An 11438-nucleotide genomic window follows, 5' to 3' on the forward strand; every position below is an offset into this window, starting at 1 on the left:
CCATGAGGGTTTGTCAGGGATGAGCTCTGCAGACTTAGCTCTCTTCTGGGCAAGGACAGCTGCTTGACAATGAGCAGATCTGGGATTTCTCCCCTTCAGAATGTGAAATGACTTTAATGGCACAGAGAGCACTGAGTCGTCTTTGGAAAAGGAATATACCCCAAAATTAAAGGATGCAACAAACACCCCCACTGATCTGAGGTCACCCCACAAGCCGAACCCCAGGGGTACCGCTGACGGCCACCACGTGGGCTTTGAGTTCTCAGTATTTTCTTAAAACCACTAAGGCGGCAGGAAGAGGGGACCGAGAACTGGGAAACCTCGCCCCCCTACCAGTCCAAAAGAATACCCAGGATGGTGCCTGGCCGGGTCCTCGCCCCTGGCTTCCCCAGCCCCACACTGGGGTAACAAAGGCCCTCTGTGCAACATCTGGGCAGCGCCAAGACCTCAGAGACATTTCTTTCAGGCTCCAGGAACTCTGCACGAAACCTAGCCCCTGGGGATGATGGGTGGGTGGGTTCCGACCACCTGGGTCCCTGCTTGGGGGAGCAAGGCTCACAGCGTGGCGGACGCTGAGACTGGAAGAAAGCAGAAAGGGGTCCAGCCCTTTCTCCTCCACCCCAAGGCTCAGCCGCTGAAGTGGACATTCCCCAGCCCAATTGTTTCACAGTGGTGATGAAGCGACTAACGGGGCCCTGGTATTAATTTAGTGTTTATAGAGTTACCGCTCAGAAGTAGGGCTTCCCAGGTGGCTCAGTGATAAAGAACCCACCTGCCAATGCAGGAGATGCAAGAGATGTGGGTTCGATCCCTGGGTTGGGAAGACCCCTGGAGGAGGAAATGGCAACCCACTCCAGCATTCTTGCTTGGAGAATGCCATGGACAGAGGAGCCTGGTGGGCTACAGTCCATGGGGCGACAACACTCTGACATATTGTACTAATGGGCAAGACGTTCCACTGTACAACTTCCTCCAGACCAGGGGTCGCATCTTACTGTACTTTGATCCCCAGAAACGCTAATTCCTGACACACAGGTGACAAAAGAAGGTATTGAACGACGGGCAAAGTTAAACAGCGTTAAGACCTGATAGGAGTCATTGAATTGTTGGCTTTACAAACGGATTCTTTATGAGCCCATAATGAACATAATTATGTATTCTTAAGGAATATAACAAAGGAGCGGTATTCTAATTAACTATTAGGGTCTATAAGGAATTGAACTGTTGAGAATGGCATGAAAATATTTTGAATGTCGGCCATGTGTCTACAAACAGCAACACACACATACGTATACGCATATACACACTCCCTCTCGAGTAATTGGAAACTATTCCAGAATATCGGCTCACATTCAACTTGGAGAAGACTTACTTTTCAGCAGCTTCTGTACTTTTGGCCCCTTGTTTCTGAAAGCAGTCAGAGCGTGGGGACAGGCTGGAGGGAGCTGAACCCTCATGTTCAGGCCGGTGCTCGGGGTGTCAGCTGCAGAGAAGTTTTTCAGCCAGGGGCGGGCGGGTGGGCTGCGAAGCCCCACAGCCCATTTTCCTGGCTGTGTTTGATTTACAGACTGCTGAATCAGAGCTTCACAACTGGTCTGGGGAACTTGAGAAGCTGCTTGAGTTTTTGCCCAGTGCCCTCCTAAGCCGAACGGCTCTCTTAGGGTTCAGATCAGTTTGCTGGTGTCCTTTTCAGCAGTCTGGATCTCTGGGGCCGGCTCGAGTGTCTTGGCTGTGTCCTCAGTCCACACGGCTCCGGCGGTGCGTCAGGAGACGCTGCCCGGCTCTGCTCTTCGGCAAGACCTCGGCACACAGGAGCTGGGGCAGGTGGGAAACCATGCCAGGGGCTGGTTCCCACACAGTGGGGACTCAGTCTCAGACACAATGTGACAGTCAGTGTCAGCGGAGGGCTGCAGACTTGGTGGGGGGACCATGTGAGACTAGGGTCCATGTGTCTGCAAGTCTCCAGATCCAGCAGGATGCGGCTTGCTTTGGGTGGGGGCATTGCTTCTTGATTTCATCTCTGGTGAGAGCAAATACGTGCAGACAGGGGACCTGGGCACTGGTGAAGGAGGCCAGCCTGAGACCCTCGGCCTCCAACTGTGGCTCAGTGTCTTAGGCGCCAGGAGCGGGACACAGGGCCTGTCCTCCCGCACCCATCCTGGCTGACATGTGGTCCCTGTGCCTCCAGCCCAAGCTGCGCTCCTGGAAGCTTGCGGCTCAGAGGCTGAACCACGCGGTCCCAGTAGCGTGGCGTTCCATTGCCCAGGTCACCCTGGAGAAACTTCATCACGGGCAGGACATGTCAGAATGAGTCAGTGAAGGATGCAAACGGCCCCGGCAACGGAGCAGAGCAGGCGTCGGGCCATCTGTTCCGAGCGCCGGCCTGCGCTGGCACCGTGGGCGCTGACTCACTCTCCTCGCCAGATGAGGACCAGGGCTGGGCATCAGCTGACGGCCCCTGGGCAGCCAGGCAGGATGTGAGCAGCCCGCCCCTCCTGCCTGGGGGCCCGGGGCTCTGGCTCGGTGGGTGGGCAGGGGCAGCAGCTGGCACAGCCCAGAACCCACTCCCCCCAACACACCCTCCCTCTGTTTTTCCTCTGCTGCAGCTGTGATGTGCAGAACATGCAGCCATTACCAGCAGAAGCACTGGAGTGGGGAGACACGAGCATGTGTGTGTGTGTGTGTGAGGATCGCCCCGCTCTCTGCTGCGTGACGCCCGCACCTTCCCTGGGGTCACCTTGGGTAAACCTTCCGTCCCGCCCGCTCCCTCACCCACTGCAACCCTGGAGTTGCCCGGCCTAATCCAGGCGTGGAAGTGTTTTTGAGGGACAGCAACAATCCTGACTTCTTTTTACCTGAGCTGCTGGTGGAGAAAAGCTCCATTTCAATGGATCTGACCCAGGAGCGCATTCAGAGATTCTCATTTTGCATCCACATGCTGTGCAGAGTCACCCCTGAAATCTGGAGCTGGAAGCCCGTGTCCTTCCCACCCACAGCCACCCGTGGAGTCAGAAGACAAGCCCCAAGGATTCACACCAACCTCAGGGACTAGTTGCTGTGATCGTGTCAGTAAATTAGGAAAGTGGGCCCGGGGCTCCTTGGAGAGCATGCCTCTGTGTGGGATAATTTGAAATTTAGCTCCTGGGCATTGCCATAAACCGGCTTTGATTCTGGAATCCATCCCACTTGTGGGGGATATGAGTTGGGAGGACCCACACCAGAAATGTCAGGAGGCCATTGGGTTTCTCCGGAGTTAAACTCTTGGTGTCTTGGTGGTCTCGAAAGAGAGATCTCAGGACTGTGAGCATCCTTCCTGAATCCAGGATCCAGGCTCCTTGGACCACTTGTTCCCCGGGGACTGTTGCCTCCCCAACCCCGCCTCTGCCGGCTTCACTCTAGGAACATGACCCTTCCCTTCCTTCTGGGAAACTTTCAGACCAAAGTGGGGTCCCTCCTTCCCCTGTCCTGTCCTGCCCTCTGGAATCTGCTATCACCTCGGCCTGGAAGATGCACGGGGGCCAGATCCTTCTCTGCCTCACCTGCCCTGGCCTGGGCCATCACCCCGCCTGTACAGCTCCCAGGCAGCCTCCCACCTCGTCCCCCATGTCTGCCCAGCAGACATTCCCAACCTGGCAGGAAAACTCAGGCTCTTAAAGCAGGAGGTGAACAAGTGGTGCTAGTCTGACCTCTGATGACCCACTCTCCGTCTGCTTGGGATGCCCCCTGGCCACAGCCCCCAAGGAGTGGGAGCCCGGGTCCTCACAGCACCTTCAAGCCACCATGCTCCTACGGGGATCCTTCCCTGGGGGGCCAGCCCCTTCTCCCCAGGGGAGCCGCCCGGCTCCTGACCTGGACGGGGCCTGCAGCCTCAGGGCCTTTGCACCTGCGGCCCCTCCACGGGAGAGCTCTGTCCCAGGTGTCTTTCCCACTCCCTCTTCACCTGCTGCAGAGCTGTGCTCAGGTCACCTGGGACTGAGCCTCCCTGGGCGCCTCTCCTCTGTCTGTGCCTCCCTCTGTCCTGGTCTCCTGCTCTGCTTGTCTCCAAGAGGCAGCCTCTCCACTGTCTGCCGCTCCCAGCAGAGGTGAATGCTGCAAGCGTCTCTGTGCTTCACGATGGACCGTGTTCCTGGGTTGTTGTTCAGCTGCTCAGTCATGTCTGACTCTTTAAGACTCCATGGGCTGCAGCTTGCCAGGCTGCCCTGTCCTTCACTGTCTGCTGGAGCTTGCTCAAACTCACGTCCATTGAGTCAGTGATGCCATCCAATCGTCTCATCCTCTGTCATCCCGTCATCCCCTTCTCCTCCGCCTTCAGTCTTTCTCAGCATCGGGGTCTTTTCCAGTGAGTTGGCTCTTCCCATCAGGTGGCCAAAGGACTGGAGTTTCAGCTTCAGCATGAGTCCTTCCAATGAATATTCTGAGTTGATTTCCTTTGGGATGGACTGGTTGGATCTCCTTGCAGTCCAAGGGACTCTCAAGAGTCTTCTAGGAGGGATGGACAAGTGAGACCCTGCTGAGACTTCAGAACCGACACCTGGCTGAGACTGGAGGCCGGCCAGCAGTCAGCTCTCCCCACAGAGATGATGTCCCTCCACCTGTGACCACAGAGCCAGCACGTGGCCTTGGGGACCACGTCTCACAGAGATTGTCTTACTGTGAGGTGCGTCTATCAGAACTGGCTCTTCTCTCCAGGTCTTCAGAGGTGAGCTGATTAGCTGGCCTCATTGAGTGGAAAGTTCAGCTGCAAACGAGAGAAGGCGATGTCGGCAACCATGCTCACCTGTTCTCAGGTATGTGTCTCAGGGAAGGTTTCTTCCAACAGTGCTTTGTGAGACAGCGGCCTAGTAGGCGAGGGCTTCACTGTGTGATTTAATTGCATTATGTAGAGTTCTCACCACTCACTGCAGGGCCGCTCACATGGTCCCTCCGCTTGTGGATTTTTATCTGCCTGTGATTCATTTATAATTACTCCTGCATTCGCACTGTATGCTCTACACTTTTTTATAATTTTTCAAGTACGGTTGGCTCTAATCTTCCCAAGCACCTTGTCGAGTTTTAGAGCAGATGCAAGACCTCGGGACACAGCTAAAGTGTTGAAACGCCGGGAGAGGACACAGACACCTGCCCTGGGCCGCCGTCAGGTCAGGGCTGACCTTGGCCTCCTGGGAGCAACCCTGAGCAGAGACAGCAGTCCGAGTGGCGATGCTGGATCAGGACCGGGGCCACTGGAACACACAGCCCTGGAGGCGGGGTGAGGGGTGACTCAGCGTTGAGACAGTGACGGCTGGTCCCCTTCGAGCTGCTGTTTTAGCAAAAGCTGACAGGAAAGTGTGAGCGGTGGAGCTGCAGTCCCAGGAGACCCCAGGAGCCCTGACATGTAGGCCAGCAGGTTGTCCCTGAGCCCCCGGGGTCACAGGTGCAGGGGTTGCCCTACCAGTTAGCTCCTGATGGCGTGGACCCACGGTGGAACCACCCCGAGACACTCCTTTATTGAGTAGGCGGGCCCGGGTCCCTGACCTCGGGGAGAGCGCCCGTGCATGAGAGACACCCGAGCTGGGCGCCTCTCAGGGGGCTGAGCCCACCTGTCCCCACTGCAGGAGGGGGCGCCTGAGGGGAGGGGCACTTCCACCCAAATCCGAGAGCGGCAACCTCCTGACAGAGGTGGGAGGGGTGCTGGGGTGGGGCAGGACATGGGCTGGGGAGATCGCCACCGGGAGGTGGCACCACCACCCAGGTGAGTGCAGAAGGACTGTGGGAGGGCCTTGCATGCAGGCGGCTGGGCAGTGGGGAAGCCCTGGGGTGGGCACGCGGGCAGTCACATGGGTGGGCACATGGGCATCACACGAGTGGGCACACGGGCGAGTGGTCACACAGGCGGGCACACGGGCGGTCACACGGGCAGTCATATAGGTGGGCACACGGGCATCACACGGGTGGGCACACAGGCAGGCCCACAGGCGGGCACACGGGCATCACATGGGCAGTCACACGGGCAGGCACACGGGCGGTCACATGGGCGGGCACATGGGCGGGCACACAGGCGTCACACGGGTGGGCACATGGGGCGGTCACACGAGTGGGCACATGGGTGGCACACGGGCGGGCACACGGGCAGGCACATGGGCGGGCACCTACTATAACAGGGACTCCAGTGTATTGTGAGCAGAGCGACTCACAGCGGAGGCTAAAGGCTGCTGTGACCTGCACTCCTCCAGCCCCCTCCCCAGACGGGAGGCTCAGAAGGCCTGCTGCCCGGCAGGCGCTGGGGGTCTTGGACAGTGTGTTTCGGTTTGGAGTTTTCCAGAAATTATTCTTGAAAAGCCTAATGTTTGCTTTATCAAAAGAATATGTGTTTGTGTAGGAAGTCAAACAGTACCCAGAAGTGTATATAAGATGACCACATACCCCCAGCCCTCTGGGTGCAGGCTCCACCCCGCTCCCAGGAGCCCCCGGAGACTCACCCTGGCGGGTGGTGGCTCCCACGCTGAGCAGGCTGCGGGGAGACCATGGGGAGGTGAGTGTGAGCGTGGGGACACCGGGGGCTGACTCAGGTCTAACGAGTCCAGACGGCTCCCATCTGAGCAAGCTCTGATCCTGCGAGCCACCCTCTCCTTCTGCAATGAATTAATCTCTGGACCTTGCTTTTTTAAGTTTTGTATTATTTATTTTGGACTTTTTCTACTGAGTCCTGTGGCCTTTAACCACCCCCACCTCGTTCCCCACCAGATCCCCACCCTTTTCCCGTTTCTGCACTGGAATTCTGGAGTTTGGTACATCCACGTTCAGGACTCAGCAATTTCGATCTCTGCCTCTATGCACACACGCATGCACGCACACACACACACACGCACACACACACACGCATGCACGCATACACACACATGCACACACGCATGCTCAAACACAGAGGACGAGCTCATGGAGCCTCTGCCTCTGGGTGAAGGGTGATAACTGCCTTGGATTTTCACTTGCTTGGTTGTTTTGAACTTTTCACCATTTCTGGGTGAAGCGTGATAACTGCCTTGGATTTTCACTTGCTTGGTTGTTTTGAACTTTTCACCATTTCTGGGTGAAGCGTGATAACTGCCTTGGATTTTCACTTGCTTAGTTGTTTTGAACTTTTCACCATTTCAGCACTGGCTCTAAAATTCTCAACAGGGTCAACACGTTTCATGAACTGTGAGCCTGCTCTCCGCATCCTTCTTTGTTTTCTGAGACCTTTCTACTCACCCCTCTTCCTATCTGGTTGCTCCCAGGTTGGTGAACACGGTGGCCCGGAATCTCTCTGACGTTCTGGGGTGTCTCTCTGCCCGTCTCCTGGGTTCTAGCTCCAGTCTCTTTGAGCTGACGCTGTGCTTTTTCTGATTCTTTTGTTATCCAGTTGCTAAGTTGTGTCCGACTGCGGATCCTGCGGACTACAGCCAGCCAGGCCTCCCTGTTCTTCGCCATCTCCCAGAGCGTGCTCAAACTCATGTCTGTTGAGCCAGTGATGCCATCCAACCATTTTATCCTCTGTCGCCCCCTTCTCCTTTGACTATATGGACCTTTGTCAGCAAAGTGATGTCACTGCTCTTTAATACACTAAGTGTGCCATAGCTTTCCTTCCAAGGAGCAAGCTTCTTTTAATTCCATGACTGCAGTCACCATCTGCAATGATTTTGAAGCTCAAGAAAATAAAATCTGTCACTGTTTCCATTTTTCCCCCATATTATTTGCCATGAAGTGATGGGACCAGATGCCATGACCTTAGTTTTTTGAGGGCTGAGTTTTAAGCCAGCTTTTTCACTCTCCTCTTTCACCTTCATCAAGAGGCTCTTTAGTTCCTCTTCAGTTTCTGCCATTAGAGTGGTATCATCGGGTATCTGAGGTTGTTGATGTCTCTCCAGCCAATGTTGATTCCAGCTTGGGGCAGACAGGGTTCTGCAGTTCTAGCAAGTCCTCGGGTGCTGTCACTATCCCCGCATCCAGGGACCGCACTCTGGGCAGCCAGGGTCCGGGTAGCAAGGAGGTGCCTGGACCCCCATCACGACTCTCCCAAAGTTCTTGGGCATCGGTGCGGCCTTGCCTAGGGCTGGCCTGCAGCTGAAGAGGAGCTGGAGTAGGGGGGCAAGCAGCAGCAGAGCCAGTTCCCTGGGCATCCCGAGAGGCCCACGGGCAGGACCCAGGCACCCTGGAAACCGCCCGCTACCCCTGCTAGGCCAGTTTTGGTGCTGTGGGATCACTGTCAGGATTGTCTGAATCTTATCATGTTTTGCCTCCGCAGAATGGAGTTATTTCTCTTTGCCAGGCTCAGCACACAGGGTTAGGCCGTGGAATGGGTCATAGGCAAGCACTCTGAAACCAGGACCCTTGTGCAAAGAGAGAAATGAAGGGGCCCTTGAGTTATATGTTCATGTTTCAGGAAACGGCCTGCCATCCAACAGACTCGCTCGGATAACAAGGCGCAGAGCCGCACACGGCTCACAAAATGCAGCCCGTGTACGTGTCCAATTCCCTGTTTCACGTGTGGAGAGGCAAGGACAGATGGGGGAGCAGAGGATGAGCTGTTGAATAATTATGTTAAATACGACACAAGTGGGGCCCGCTCCATCTCCAGCTCTCGGAGGGGGTCCTGCTTACACATAATTGTGCCTCAGAGCTGCACACAGGAGGCTCCATTCCATCAACACGCTGCAGGATGTGAAAGGTAAGCCTTCTCACTCCAACTGCTTTTCTAAATACAGCATCCTCAGGGGCGACTGTCTTCCAGAGGCAAAATATTGAAGGAGAAGAAGAAATAGCAAACACTGCCCCTCCCCCATCTGGTCCCCAGGTCTGCTTCCTTCTCTGCTGTTGGGACATCAATAGCCCTCTCTCTCCACGCCCTCCTTTCCTGCCTTTGCATACAAGGTCTGTAGCATCACTGTGGAAGTTGGACAGTAAAGAAGGCTGAGCACCGAAGAACTGGTCCTTTCAAATTGTGGTGCTAGAGAAGACTCTTGAGAGTCCCTTGGACAGCAAGGAGATCAAGCCAGTCCATCCTAAAGGAAAATAAGCCTGAATATTCACTGGAAGGACTGATGCTGAAGCTGAAGCTCCAATACTTTGACCACCTGTGATGCTGCGATGAGCAACTCATTGGAAAAGACCTGATGCTGTGAAAGATTGAGGGCAGGAGGAGAAGGGGGAAATAGAGGATGAGGTGGTTTGATGGCATCACCGACTCAATGAACATGAGTTTGAGCAAACTTCAGGAGATGGTGAAGGACAGGGGAGCCTGGCAGGCTGCAGTTCATGGGGTTGCAAAGCAAATGAAAAGTAACAGCAGAGCATCCAGTGACATGCTTACCAAGAAATTAAGATGCTCTCCAGCACAAAGTGAGCTTCCTGTGGGGGTAGGTAAGCCCTGGGGCCAGGGACCCCTCACCTGAGGAGGGGGTAGGTGCAGATTGACCTCTGTGTCCACCCACCCCCCACTTTCTTCACAAAGTTCTGCCTGGGGCTATGGTTGAGCCTGTCCATCAGCTTTAGCCATTGGCCACCCAACAGCAAGCTGGCTTAAGCCAGTGAACAATGCTCAGTTTGGTTCAGCTCCCAGGAGACAGCCTTTGGCTGGAGAATGTAGTTATTCTTAAGATTGATTCTTTGGTAAAAATATGTCCCTGAGGCCATGTGCCTCCATCCGAGCCTAGGAATGGACCTTTCCATGTCTTCCTCCCCTTCCTGTTGCGAGAAACACCTGAGATGAAGGCACATATTCTTCATGCAAATATTTACAGAAGGTAGTGATTTTCTATAGTTGCTGCAACAAAGGACCCCACAATCCTGGCTTAGCAATGCCGATTTCTGATCCTGTGGTTCTGGGGACAAGAAATCCAGTTCAGGTCTCTGCAGGACTGCCCTCCTCCTGGAGGCTCTAGGGAGAACCTGTCCTCCTGCCTTGTCCTTCTTCTTGGAGCTGCCCACGTGGCTTGGCTTTGGCTCCTTATTGCATCTTCAGGGCCACGCCTTTTTTCCTTAGTCTCTCTCCTCTGAATTGTTTCTTCCCCCTCCCCCTTCCACTCACAAGGATCCCTGCGATTACACTGGGCCCAGTGCAATCTGAGCCCACTGGCTGAGCCAGGGTCATCCCCCCATCTCAAGGTCGGTCATTAACCACCCTGAGTGAATCTGCTGCCTTGGTTCCCTTCCCCAGGAAACCTGGACACTCACGGGCTCCAAGCAGGAGGTCCAGGACATCTTGGGATGGAGGAGACATCATCCTACCTCCCAAACGAAGCTTCCTGGTGATCACCGAAACTAGAGATGGTCCAAATCCCCACTGACTCTCATGTATGTCATTTTCTAGAACTTTTACTGTCTTACCTTTTATATGTAGGCTCTTGATCCATCTGGAGTAGATTGTTTCTATTGAGATATAGTTGATTGAGAATGTGGTATCAATCTCTGCTATATAGCAAAGTGGCCCAGTTATACCCTACATTCATTCTTTTTTTAATATTCTTTTCCATTATGGGTTATTCCAAGAGACTGGCTATAATTTGGAATAGATTTTGTGTATAAGATTGGGATCGATGTTTGCTAATTAATTAATTAGTTTATATTTGTTGCTGTTCAGCCACTAAGTTGGGTCCAACTCTTCTGTGACCCCATGACTGTAGTCCTCCAGATCCCCTGTCCATAGGATTTCCCAGGCAAGCATGCTGAAGTGGGTTTCCATTTCCATATTTAGCCGTATGAATATCTAATTTATACAAATCTGTTTACAAAAGGCCACTATTCAACACTATACTTGAGCAGCATGTTTCATAACAAATAAGGTTTATTTCTCATACAGTTCTGTCTCTATTTGCTTTAAATATCTTGGAGGTTTCGGAGAAGGCAATGGCACCCCACTCCAGTACTCTTGCTTGGAAAATCCCATGGACGGAGGAGCCTGTTAGGCTGTAATCCATGGGGTCACTAAGAGTCGGACACGACTGAGTGACGACTTCACTTTCACTTTTCACTTTCATGCATTGGAAAAGGAAATGGCAACCCACTCCAGTGTTCTTGCCTGGAGAATCCCAGGGACGAGGGAGTCTGGTGGGCTGCCGTCTATGGGGTCGCACAGAGTCGGACATGACTGAAGTGACTTAGCATAGCATAGCATATCTTGGAGGTTTAAATATATACTAATATAGAATTTCCACAGCTTTCTTTTAATCATCCATAAAACTAAAATAATTAAGTATAAATCTAAATCTGGCAATATGTGTGTACCATCTACTCATATAAACCTACAAAAATGATTAAAGAAATCAAAGAATTCTAAATACAATGGAGAATTCCATGCTCATGAGTGGAAAGACTCAGTATTGTTAACCTGTTGATTCTTTCCCAGGTGACTTACAGATTCAACACAATCTGAACCAAAATCCCAGGAACACAGTTCGCAGGTTTTGGCAAACTGATTCTAAAGT

Source organism: Bos grunniens, chromosome 20 (genome assembly GCF_055505025.1).
Source record: "Bos grunniens cultivar Pamir isolate PY7600 chromosome 20, Bosgru_T2T1.0, whole genome shotgun sequence".
In the NCBI taxonomy this organism is placed as follows: Eukaryota; Metazoa; Chordata; class Mammalia; order Artiodactyla; family Bovidae; genus Bos; species Bos grunniens.